Source organism: Sturnira hondurensis, unplaced genomic scaffold, assembly GCF_014824575.4.
Source record: "Sturnira hondurensis isolate 20B ecotype Veracruz unplaced genomic scaffold, ASM1482457v3 Scaffold0021490, whole genome shotgun sequence".
In the NCBI taxonomy this organism is placed as follows: domain Eukaryota; kingdom Metazoa; phylum Chordata; class Mammalia; order Chiroptera; family Phyllostomidae; genus Sturnira; species Sturnira hondurensis.
Window position 1 is genome coordinate 2,469,655 of NW_028094121.1, and position 10,595 is coordinate 2,480,249.

Sequence of the window (10,595 nt, forward strand, 5' to 3'; positions counted from 1 at the left end):
GTTTCTCACATAACAACTCTGAGAGGAGTTAACATTTCTGAAGTGAGCAGTCCAGGTCAGCAGGGCGGCTTTGCTCCAAGCGGTCATTCAGGGACACAGGTTCCTTATATCGTGTTGCCTCTCCAATCTCTGGGGGGCATTGTCATCACCCGCACAGTTGAAGCTGGGTCATCACCGGTTCCAGCCAGTGGGAAGCGGGCAGAGCACAGAGGAAGCACACCTGATGCCTTACAGCCTGGACCCACGCTGTGGGTGCGGGTGCTTCTCACTTTCTGTTGGCAAGAGTTTAGTCCAGTGGCCGCACCTACCTGCAAAGGAGGCTGAGAAATGTAGTCTAGTCATGTGCCAAGAAAGAATGGAGAGCAGATTTTGGTGGGCAAGTTGCAGTCTCCACTAAATTAGTAACAGAAAGAGCACTGAGTCCAGGCTGGTTTAACCAATTAGCTCTGATGGTTTGCTAGGGGCAAATCTCTCCATTTCCCCATCTATGTAATCAGTGAATTGTATGAACTGACCTCTGAAATATTTGAAAAAGTAGAGCTTGACAAAATTCAGCCTGGTGAGCTTTTAGGATGAGACTCGAAAAGCCATCCCAGGGAACGTGAGACTCAAGGAGACGCCCAGCCAAAGCGAACACTCTAGAGATGGTGCGGAGGAGAGAAGGGAGGCGCTCTGGTGGCGGTGTGGACTAACCGGACAAAGGGCTGTAGCTACCTACCACCAGACTTCCATTTATGTGGGGAAAAACAAACTGTATTTGCAGCCACACGCTTTCCTGTCTGACACACTACACGACCTTGGGAGAGACGCTCAGGCAGCCCGAGTTTCCTTAGTAGGAAATGGAGTTGCCACTTCCGTTTCAGGGACATCCTGTGGATTAAACGAGGTCCTTCTGGAAACAGCATCGTGTTTGGCACTGCAGTGCCCAGTAAGGCGTAGCTATAAATTGGAGTTGCGTCATTGGGGACAAATTATTAATGCCACTGACATGTTGGTTTTGGTCATGGTGTCAGTTCCCAAAAGTTACCAGGGCAAACCCTGACTAGTTTGGTGGTCCACAGTGCCCATGGGCCAGAAGTGGTGCCTGGGGCTTCATTGCTGCCCAACTGTATTTCAGGTCTTTGTCATTATCTTAATGCATTTGATTTCTTCATGAGTTAGTTCAGTTGCTTGAACAGTTTTCTTCACTAGAAATGCCCTTTGCTGTACTTTTTACCTAGTAAATGCCTACACATCTCTCAAGGCCCAAGTCCGGTATCCTCTCTGTGTTCAAAGCTTCCCTTGGCTTCTCTTTGCGTTCCCATAGCAGTTAGTACATAATGTGAGCAAGTCCTCATACAGCACCACACGCCAGTCGTGTTCTGAGTGCTGTACACGTAGTAACTCATTTCATCCTCTCCACAGCCCTATCAGGCGGTATCACCACTTTTCAGGTGAGATCGGGTGCCCCCAGGGTGGTATGGCTGTAGCTTCATCATTTTTCAATTGCAGAAACCAGTAGCAGAGTTTCAGAGATTCTTCCAGAGGGCAAGCTGGAATTCGAAAGTAGGTGGGTGGCTCCAGTGTCTGTGCCCATATCATGTTCTTTTACCTGTTCGTTACCCTGCTGCAACACATACGACCTGTATTATCTCTTGTTCCCCCTGGAGAGTAAATTTGCAGTCTCATTTTGAGACAAATGTGGGACATGCCGTGGGTGCTGGATAGCTGTGGAGGCGAGGTCCTGCCGGACACAACCCCATGTCTAAAAGCAGACATAGCTGCCCCACACGGAATACCCGCATGCCTTGCAACGCCTCTTCAATGCACAAGGCAGTGTGTTTCCCCGTTGTGCACACAGGCACACGTACTCAGAGGGCTCAGTGGTGGTTGGCACAGTGTAGGCCGACTCCAAACCATTACGCCTCCTTCTCCAGGGGCATTCAGGGCTTTAAAAATGTACAAATGATGTATAGCCCATCTCCTTAGAAGAAGGAATCGAGAAAAAGCAAAAAAGATTTCTGAGGAACTGTTCTCCTAAGTTGTTTATGTTAAGTTCATGGTCACAAAATGAAACAAGCGAAATTCAAACTAACTTAAGCAAAAAGGTGAATGTATGATAGGGTTATTGAGGTGTCTCATCAAATTCAAGGGCAGGAGAGAATCAAGGCCCCAGGTACAACTAGTACTACCTAGTCTGGTGCTGTGGAGGCTCCCTCTGTCCCTTCTCCCAAACAGACTTTAGCTGGTGGGAGACAGGGGCTACTGGTAGCACCTAACTTCTACCTCTTGCAGCTTTTACACCTGAGAGATTGCACTGATGCTTTCTCTGGTTCGAGGTTCAGAAGTGCCCGTACATCTCACACCCATTAGGGTGGCACCTGCCTATCAGAAGGAACCAGGAAATAATGAAGGTTGACAAGGATGTGGAGAAACCAGAATGCTTGTGCACTGTTGGTAGAAATGTGAAATGGTACAGCCATATGGGAAACAGTGTGCAGGTTCCCCAAAAATTAGAAATAGTATTGCCATATCATCCAGTAATTCCCCTTCTGGGCATGTGAGGTCTGTCCAGAAGGTGTCTTGCCGTGTAATATGAAAAATGGAGACATTTAGTGAGTAAAATACAGGATACAAGAAATATTGTGCACAGGACAACGACACCTCAGGCCCCTTCAAAGTAGGCGGGCACCTTGGGATCTCACACAGTTCTCCCAATTACCATCAGCTGCCCCATTGTGTTTTCCCGAATCTCATCGATGGTCTGAAATCTCTTCCCTTTCAAAGATGATTTTAGTGTTGGTGATTTACCAGCAGTCTCAGGGTGCCAAATCTAGGCTTTCGTGGGGCTGAGTCACCAGAGTGATTTGACTTTTCACCAAAAAACTGCATGAGATGTGGTACGTGAGCGGGCATGTTGTCATCATGAAGCTGCCAATCACCAGTTGCCCGTAGCAGTGGCCTTCTGAATCATCTGAATTGTTTCTGCAGATAAATGTCCAAGCTTAACACAAAATCTGATGGAGATTCGTTGCTCTACTCAGTCATTTTGAATGTGACAGCCACACAGTGCACGTGCTCACTCTGCAGCCTCCACCGCCCCCACTGACCAGTACAGTGAAGTCGTCATTGTTCATGCACGTGCATTCCAGTCCCCTCTCCTTGGCTGCCAGGTTGCACTGATGTCATTGCACAAACCGTTCTCATTATATGAACAATGGCTGGACTTTTTTCCCAGACAGACCTTGTATATTTAAAAGAACTAAGGGTCTTGAAGACATTTTTGTACACCCGTGTCCACAGCATTATTCACAGCAGCCAAAAAATGGAAAGAACCCCCAAGTCCTTTGACAGATGAATGGTTAAATAAAATGTGGTCTGTGCGTAAATGCAGTATTTTTCAGCCTTAAGACGAAAGGAAATTCTGACACATATTTCAATACGGATGAACCTTGAGGACATGTTAAATAAAACAAGCCAGTCAGAAAAGAAAAATACTGTGTGATTTCATTTTTTTAAGTTGCCAAATTCATAGAGGCAGGAAGTGGAATAGAGGTTGCCAGGGCCTGGAAAGAGGAGGAAATAGTTGTTCAGTGGGTGTAGAGTTTCAGTTTTGCAAAACAAACACGTTCTGGAGATTGGTTGCACAACAGCATGCAATGTTTAACACCGCTGAACTTTAAACTAAAAATAGTTAAGATTGTAAATTTTACATGTATTGTACCACAACTTAAAGAAAAAGGTCCTAGGAAAGCTACGTTAGCCCAGCTTGGGTCTGGAGCTTACCCTGAGGCCCATCAACTAGGCCAGATGTGGAGTCTCAGAGAACAGGGCAGTTCCCATGGAAACCAAATGGATGGAGTGGAGGTGGGGTGATTTCCAGAAGTGGGATGTGTGGGTTGGTAGGAGGAGAGGGCAGCTGGACAGACAGGCAGTGGGTATCCACTGTGGAGTCACTGGTTTCCAGTCAACGAGACGTTGTTTGCTCACAGCAGGGATGATCTTACATGAGTCCAAGCTCCGCCAGGCAGCGCTCGCAGGTATCGTCATTGTTAGACATCAGTCGTAGTCATCCATATGTATTTATAGTCAGTATGGCTTTCATAAAGTTCGATCTATCTCCTTAGATTGTGCCAAAAATCTTTAAGGTAGTTTCTACAAATGGGGAAACAGACTCATACTACTTAAGTGACTTAACGTAGGGTTGGTATCGGTTTAGTTGTAAGGACTCGAAGCCAATTTGAGTCATGTAGCCCTGTGCCAACCATGTTCTAGAGAAGGGTTTTTTGGCACGAGGAATCCCAGGATGAGCTGAATAACAGCCCCTTGCAAGGGGCAGTGGGTCAGGTGCAACTGGGCACCAGGAACACCTGCCACCAGGGACTTGGATGCCGCCGGCACTGCCTCCGCCCCTCCTTTCTCTGCCTGCGGGTTTCACGTCTTTCCAGTTTTCTTCAAGGGGACATTGGAAGTTTCCATACCTCACTTCTCATAGCTTTTCCCCACCGCAAAGAAGTGGACCTGCATCCCAAGTTTAAAAATCTCACAGAAGGTCTCTGTGAGAGTCCTTCCCAAGAAAGCTGGTTGGTTACCTAAACATGGCAGCTCCCTATGGAGCCGCATGACTAGAATGGGACGGGGGGAGAACAGTTTTTGGAAAGGGTGGGCGGGGGATTGATGCTGAGCAGACCACACAATGGGTGTACATGGTGCTGACACAGAGCTGTTAAGTGGCAGGTTAGGAGAGAAGCCCAGGTCTGACTACATCCCTCAGTGGCACACGGTAACTACCGAGTGCTTCCCACACAAAAGCAAGGCCATGTCTACACAAGGCCTCTGGGACAGTGCATTCTCAGGTGTGACTTACCGGGGCTCTGAGTCACCAGATACGGGGTGATGAGCCGCCTGGAAGTGAGACTTAAAATCATTTAGGCTAGGTGTTCTGCCTGAGCTTCCTCGTTCACACCAAAGGGCCTGGCGGGTAAAGCTCTTTATGTAAATGTTATTTGTGGATTAAAAAATGTCTCTGTTCTGGCAGGGCAGCATCAGGAGGTAGAATTCCACGAAAACCAGTGGGTTCCCAACGGCAGGTGGAAGCACCAACAATCAGAACCTTCAGTTGCTTTTTAACAATGGCCCTTTGTAAAATTTTCTTTTATTATTTGTTGATTTGAGAGAGAGAGAGAGAGGGGAAGAGGGAGAAATGTCCATTTGTTATGCTACTTGTGAATTCATTGCTTGATTCTTGGACATGCCCTGACTGAGAATTGAACCTGCAACCTTGGTGTATGAGGAAGACACTAACCCACTGAGCTACCTGGCCAGGGCTGAAGTTACCTGCTTGATAGTGGCAAGATGGCTTTCGATTGTCTTAAATATCAGCGTGTGTCAGGTGCAGAGAATTCTGTGATCATCTGGTTCAGTTGTTTCCCAACTTGTTTTAGCTATGGATGTTTTTTTTCCTCCAAATAAAATCTTACCTGAACCCCAATATGTCATACAGATTGAAACAGAGTAGCTCGGGGGCTGGGTGGGTCACAGGGGCCTCTGGATCTTCTGATCGTCCCCTCCCCGTGGAACACACTTCGCAACTCTTTGATCTAGATTAGCCGTTTTCTTTCCCAAGTGGAGAAATGGCGGCCCAGAGGGGTTGAGTGGGTCGCCCACAAGGGCACAAAGAAGAGCAGAGCTGTGACTGGAGCCCTGGTCTCCAGGCTCAGGGGCTGTGTCCTTTCTATCGTAACCCCTCCATCCTTCCAACCCCGCTTCTAGATATTTCCAATGATCCCTTCAACAAAGTAGTCGTATTTCTTTTTTAGGTCCATGATAGCTTGAACTGGACCAACATGAAGTCAAGTAAAGGACTTTGGAAGTCCGATCTAATGAACAGCTAAGAGCTTTATAATTAGTAATATCTGTTTGTTAATTTATTCAGCACACTTGATGAGCGCTTACTATTCACCACGCTAGGTGCTAGAGATGTGTATCAGTGAACAAGACAATTCCTGTCTTCAAAGATTTCCCAGCCTTCCACGCTCTGTCAGTGATGTGGCAATACCATAACAGAGATGTTCAGGGAGCAGGCACAATCGTACAATACCTGACCCAGTTTGGGGAAGTCTGGGGAGGCTTCGTGAAAATGGAATCTAAGAAAACATTAGTAAAGCCCTGGCTGGTGTAGCTCAGTGGATTGAGCGCAGGCTGTGAATCAAAGGGTCGCCTGTTCGATTCCCAGTCAGGGCACATGCCTGGGTTGCGGGCCAGGTCCCCAGTGGGGACTATGTGAGAGGCAACCACTCACTGATGTTTCTCTCCCTCCCTTCCCATCTCTCTAAAAATAAATAAAAATAAAATCTTTAAAAAAGAAGGAAAACACTAATAAAAACAGGACTGAGTCAAGTAAGGGGTGTTAGAAGAAAGGCAGGAGCGGTCTGCAGGAACCAGGTCATGGAGGGCCCTGTAGGTCATTTACCCCCAGGTAACAACATCAGATGTGTTACCTGGAGAGATCACCAGTACAACTTGGAGAATGAACTAGTTGGAACAGCGCAGGGGGACAGTGGTTAAAGTTTTTGGCAGGTAGAATGTATGGGACTTGACGATTGGTTAAATATTGGCAGAGAGAGAGAGGAAGGGGGTCAAGAATAAGGCTCACTCGAGCAGTTGATTGCTGGTGCCTTTGACCGAGGCGGGGGGCACTGGAGAAAGCAGGAGTGGGCTGAGGGTAGAGGATGCGTTCAGTCTGGGTGTCGTTGAGCTTGAAGTGCCTGCAGAGAATCCTAATGGAACATACAGTGAAGAACTGGGTATTCAGGTTGCGCCCAGAGAGACTTCTGGGCTAGAGATAGGAATCTCTAAGTCAACAGCATTGATGTTATTTGAAGCTGTGGAGGATGAGGTCACTCGAGCAGGGAGTGTAGTGAGAAAAGAAAAGGTCTAGAACTTGAGGAACATCGGACAGGGAAGAGGATCTTGCATCAGCAACCCAGGAGTGAGAGACAGGACCAGCGGGAGGCTGGGGTCACAGAAGCCAAGCAGGAAGACCTTTAGTGAGCGGCAGGAAGATGGGTAGAGAGGCCACAAGGAGTGAGATCCATTCCGTGGGTTCTAATGACAAGGGCATTGCAGTAACCTTGGTAAGAGAAGGCTTGGCTGATGGTTAGCAAATAGAAGCTGCCTAGCGGTTCGAGGAGTGGGAGGACGGAGGGTAGTCACGGTGAGTGTGGTCCGCTCTTCAAGTTACGAAAGGAAGGAGAGAGGGTGACTGCCGAAGGGAGGTGTGGGGTTAAAGGAAGTTGTTATCTTTTATTTCGGAGAGACTTTCACATGTCGAAATGCCACATGGAAGTGCTGGTATTGCTAAGTACTAGAAAATAAGGTTTCCTCCTATGACAGACTTGGAGGAACGTCTGTGTCCTCCTTGATGCTGTCGACAGCTGGAGGGGGGTGGCCAGCTCATCCGGTCTTGTCTGTGGCTTTCCCGGTTGTAGCACTCAAAGTCCCGTGTCCTGGGCAGCCCCTTAGCCCAGGCAAACCAGGGTGGTTGGTCTGTATCCTAGGCTGTAAACTTACTTTGTAAGGCTATGCAAGATATTTTATACTTGCAAAAGGTGATTTATCATTTCCCTGAAAAATTGAGAGGAGCTGCCTGCCTTAAAAAAAAAAAAAAAGACCTCTGGCAAGGAACAGAAGAAAGTGCAGGCCATGCCTGATTGATAGGGCCATAGGCTTCAAAAAGATGGTGCGTAATGAACTTCCAACCAGCAACTGCAGATGGGATAATCGGAGACGAGGAAATGTGGAGGAGATTAGAATGTGGCTGTAGAATTAGAAACCGCATGGAAGCAATGAATGCCAGGGTGAGCCCAGTGGGTCAAGTTAGCAAAGGAACAAACTTCAGATGGACTCTCAGAACATGGAGGAAACTGACCAAGGTATGACAATACAAGAGGAGATAGATATGGAGAGAGTGAAAGATGGATTTTAAGAATTCGAATGAATGGACTAATGATGAATAATGAATAATAGGTGAACACATACTGCATGCTTGCTCTGTGACCAGCATTTTGTAAGCGCTTTACATGTATAAACCCATTTAATCCTGAAGCAATACTGCGGGTTCTCTTCTCCCCATTTTGCATATAGGGAGGGTGAAACACAGATAACTTAAATAACTTGTGTAAATTTACACAGATAGGAAGTGGGGGAGGTGAGCTCAGGGTGTCCAGCTCCCTTTGCCCTGAGGTGCCTCCAGATGAATATTGAAACCAAATTATTCAGGCTGTGGTTCGAGTGTTTTTGGTGTTTCCTAAATGCCAGACTCATTTTTGCTGGTGGGAAAATATCAAAGAGTGAGACAGATTAGGTCCCTAATCAGATGGAGCTTATGTTCTAATTCAGAGAGAAAGAAAATGTAAACAAGTAAGACCGTTTCAACAAGTATTAAGTGCTATGCAGTTAAACTGAAAAATGGTACAGGATGACTAGAGCATGTGTGTGTTGAGGTGGGTGGTACTACTTAATTTTTTTTATTTTAAATTTTAAAAAAGATTTTGTTTCTTTTTAGAGAGAGAGGAAGGGAAGGAGAAAGAGAGGGAGAGAAATATCAATGTGGGGTTGCCTCTCAAGTGCCCTGTACTGGGGACCTGGCCCACAACTCAGATATGTGCCCTGACTGGGAATTGAACCGGCAACCCTTCGGTTCGCAGGCCCAGTCTCAATACACTGAGTTGCACCAGGGCTACTTTAAATAGTCTCCAGCCCTGGCTGGTGTGGCTCAGTGGATTGAGCATGAGCTGTGAACCAAAGGGTCGCTGGTTCAGTTCCCAGTCAGGGCACATGCCGGGGTTGCAGGACAGGTCCCCAGTTGGGGCATGTGAGAGGCAACCACAGATTGATGTTTCCCTCCCTTTCTTTCTCCTTCCCTTCCCCTCTCTCTATAAATAAATAAAATAGTTAAAAAAATAAATAGGACAATCAGGGAAGACCCTCTGAAGAGATGACACCACCTGAGTCTGGAATGATGTGAAGTCAGCCATGAAAAAACATGGGACAGAGAAAGTAGCAAGTGCAAAGGTTCTGAGGTAGGCACGAACTTGGCATGTTTGAGGACTAGCAAGACCAGTGTGGCTCCAGCGGAATGAATGAACAATGTGGAGATTTATGAAAGATAAACTCAGAAGCAGCTTTGGGCTAGTTCTGGTAGGGCTGAGAGACCATGGTAAGGATTGGGGATTTTTATTCTAATGGCAAAAGGAAGAAGTGGAAGAGGGTTTTTTCTTTGTTTTGTTTTGCCTATTTGTTTTTAGCTGGGGTAGAATAAATCTGATTTACATTGAAAGATAAGACTGCTAGATGCAGAGTGGACTGTAAGGCGCAGTGAGGATGTGGAATGTGGAATGTGGAAGCAGGAAAAGGTTGAAGCGGATGTTCCAGATGTTCCGATGTTCCGGCTGGCTGGCTGGACTCAAGGTCGGGAGCTGAGAAGTGTGGGGCAGGTCAATGATCTCTGGCCTCTGCCCCTGGGGCATTTCCTCCTGTTTATCTAATCACATTCACTAATTTACATAGAGATGAAGAGTCTTCCCGTTGAGGGGGGGGAGATCAGAGACCCCTTAAAGGTTAGAGCTGTTCTGCTTTTCTGGGTTCTTACTGATTAGACCAGTGGAGGACCACTCGCACTCCTGAGAATTTCAAACTGCAGCTCAGTCTTTGCTGGGTGCACTTGAACATGGAAGCGGAACAGCCGTGTTTGGGCATATACACAAAATAAATATTTGTTGTGTTCACTTGGGCAGAAAGAAATGCTGAGAAGGAGAAAAGAAGCAGATGTGTGAGGATGCCAACAAGGGGGAGAGAAAGAGGTTTTCCGGGTCCTGGTTTCTGACCTCCTGAGGCCTAAGGTGCTTCTGTGGGCTGTGAGAGACCGCCGTTTTCTGATCAAAAGCCCCGTTTTTTCTTCGGCGGATTTCTTTCCCGTGCAAGCCCAGGACTCCTGTGGGATGGTGTGCCCACTGCTGTAGCGCCTGTCCTGTGTGGCCTTGCTGCTGTCGTCTGAGGCTGGTGGCGCGGTGTTTCCAACGGCCCCACCACCTGGGAGCTTTGCCACCTATTTTTTGCATTTATTTTATTCACTGGTAAGACCATCATTTTCTTGAGGTAACTTTATATTCATACTGTTTACATTTTAAGCCTTTTCTGAGTGGAATCCAGTTTCACACTTGTATATCTGACAGTTAATTCAGTTATTTGGGTAATAAACATATCTCTTTTTAAAAAAGATTTTACTTATTTTTAGAGAGAAGGAAAGGAAGGGAGAAAGAGAGGGAGAGAAACATCAGCGAGAGAAACATAGATTGGTTGCCTTTTGCATGTCCCCAACCAAGGACCTGGCCCGCAACCCAGGCATGTGCCCTGACTGGGAATTGAACTGATGACCTTTTGGTTCACAAGCCAGCACTCAATCCACTGAGCCACACCAGCCAGGGCGAATAAACCTAGCTTTTTTTTTTTATTATTGGTACACATATTTCTCCACATTTTCTTCCCTTACCATATTCTATAGATGATAAAGTACAAAAGATCTATTCATCAAGGATCCTCCAAATCCCCTCTGT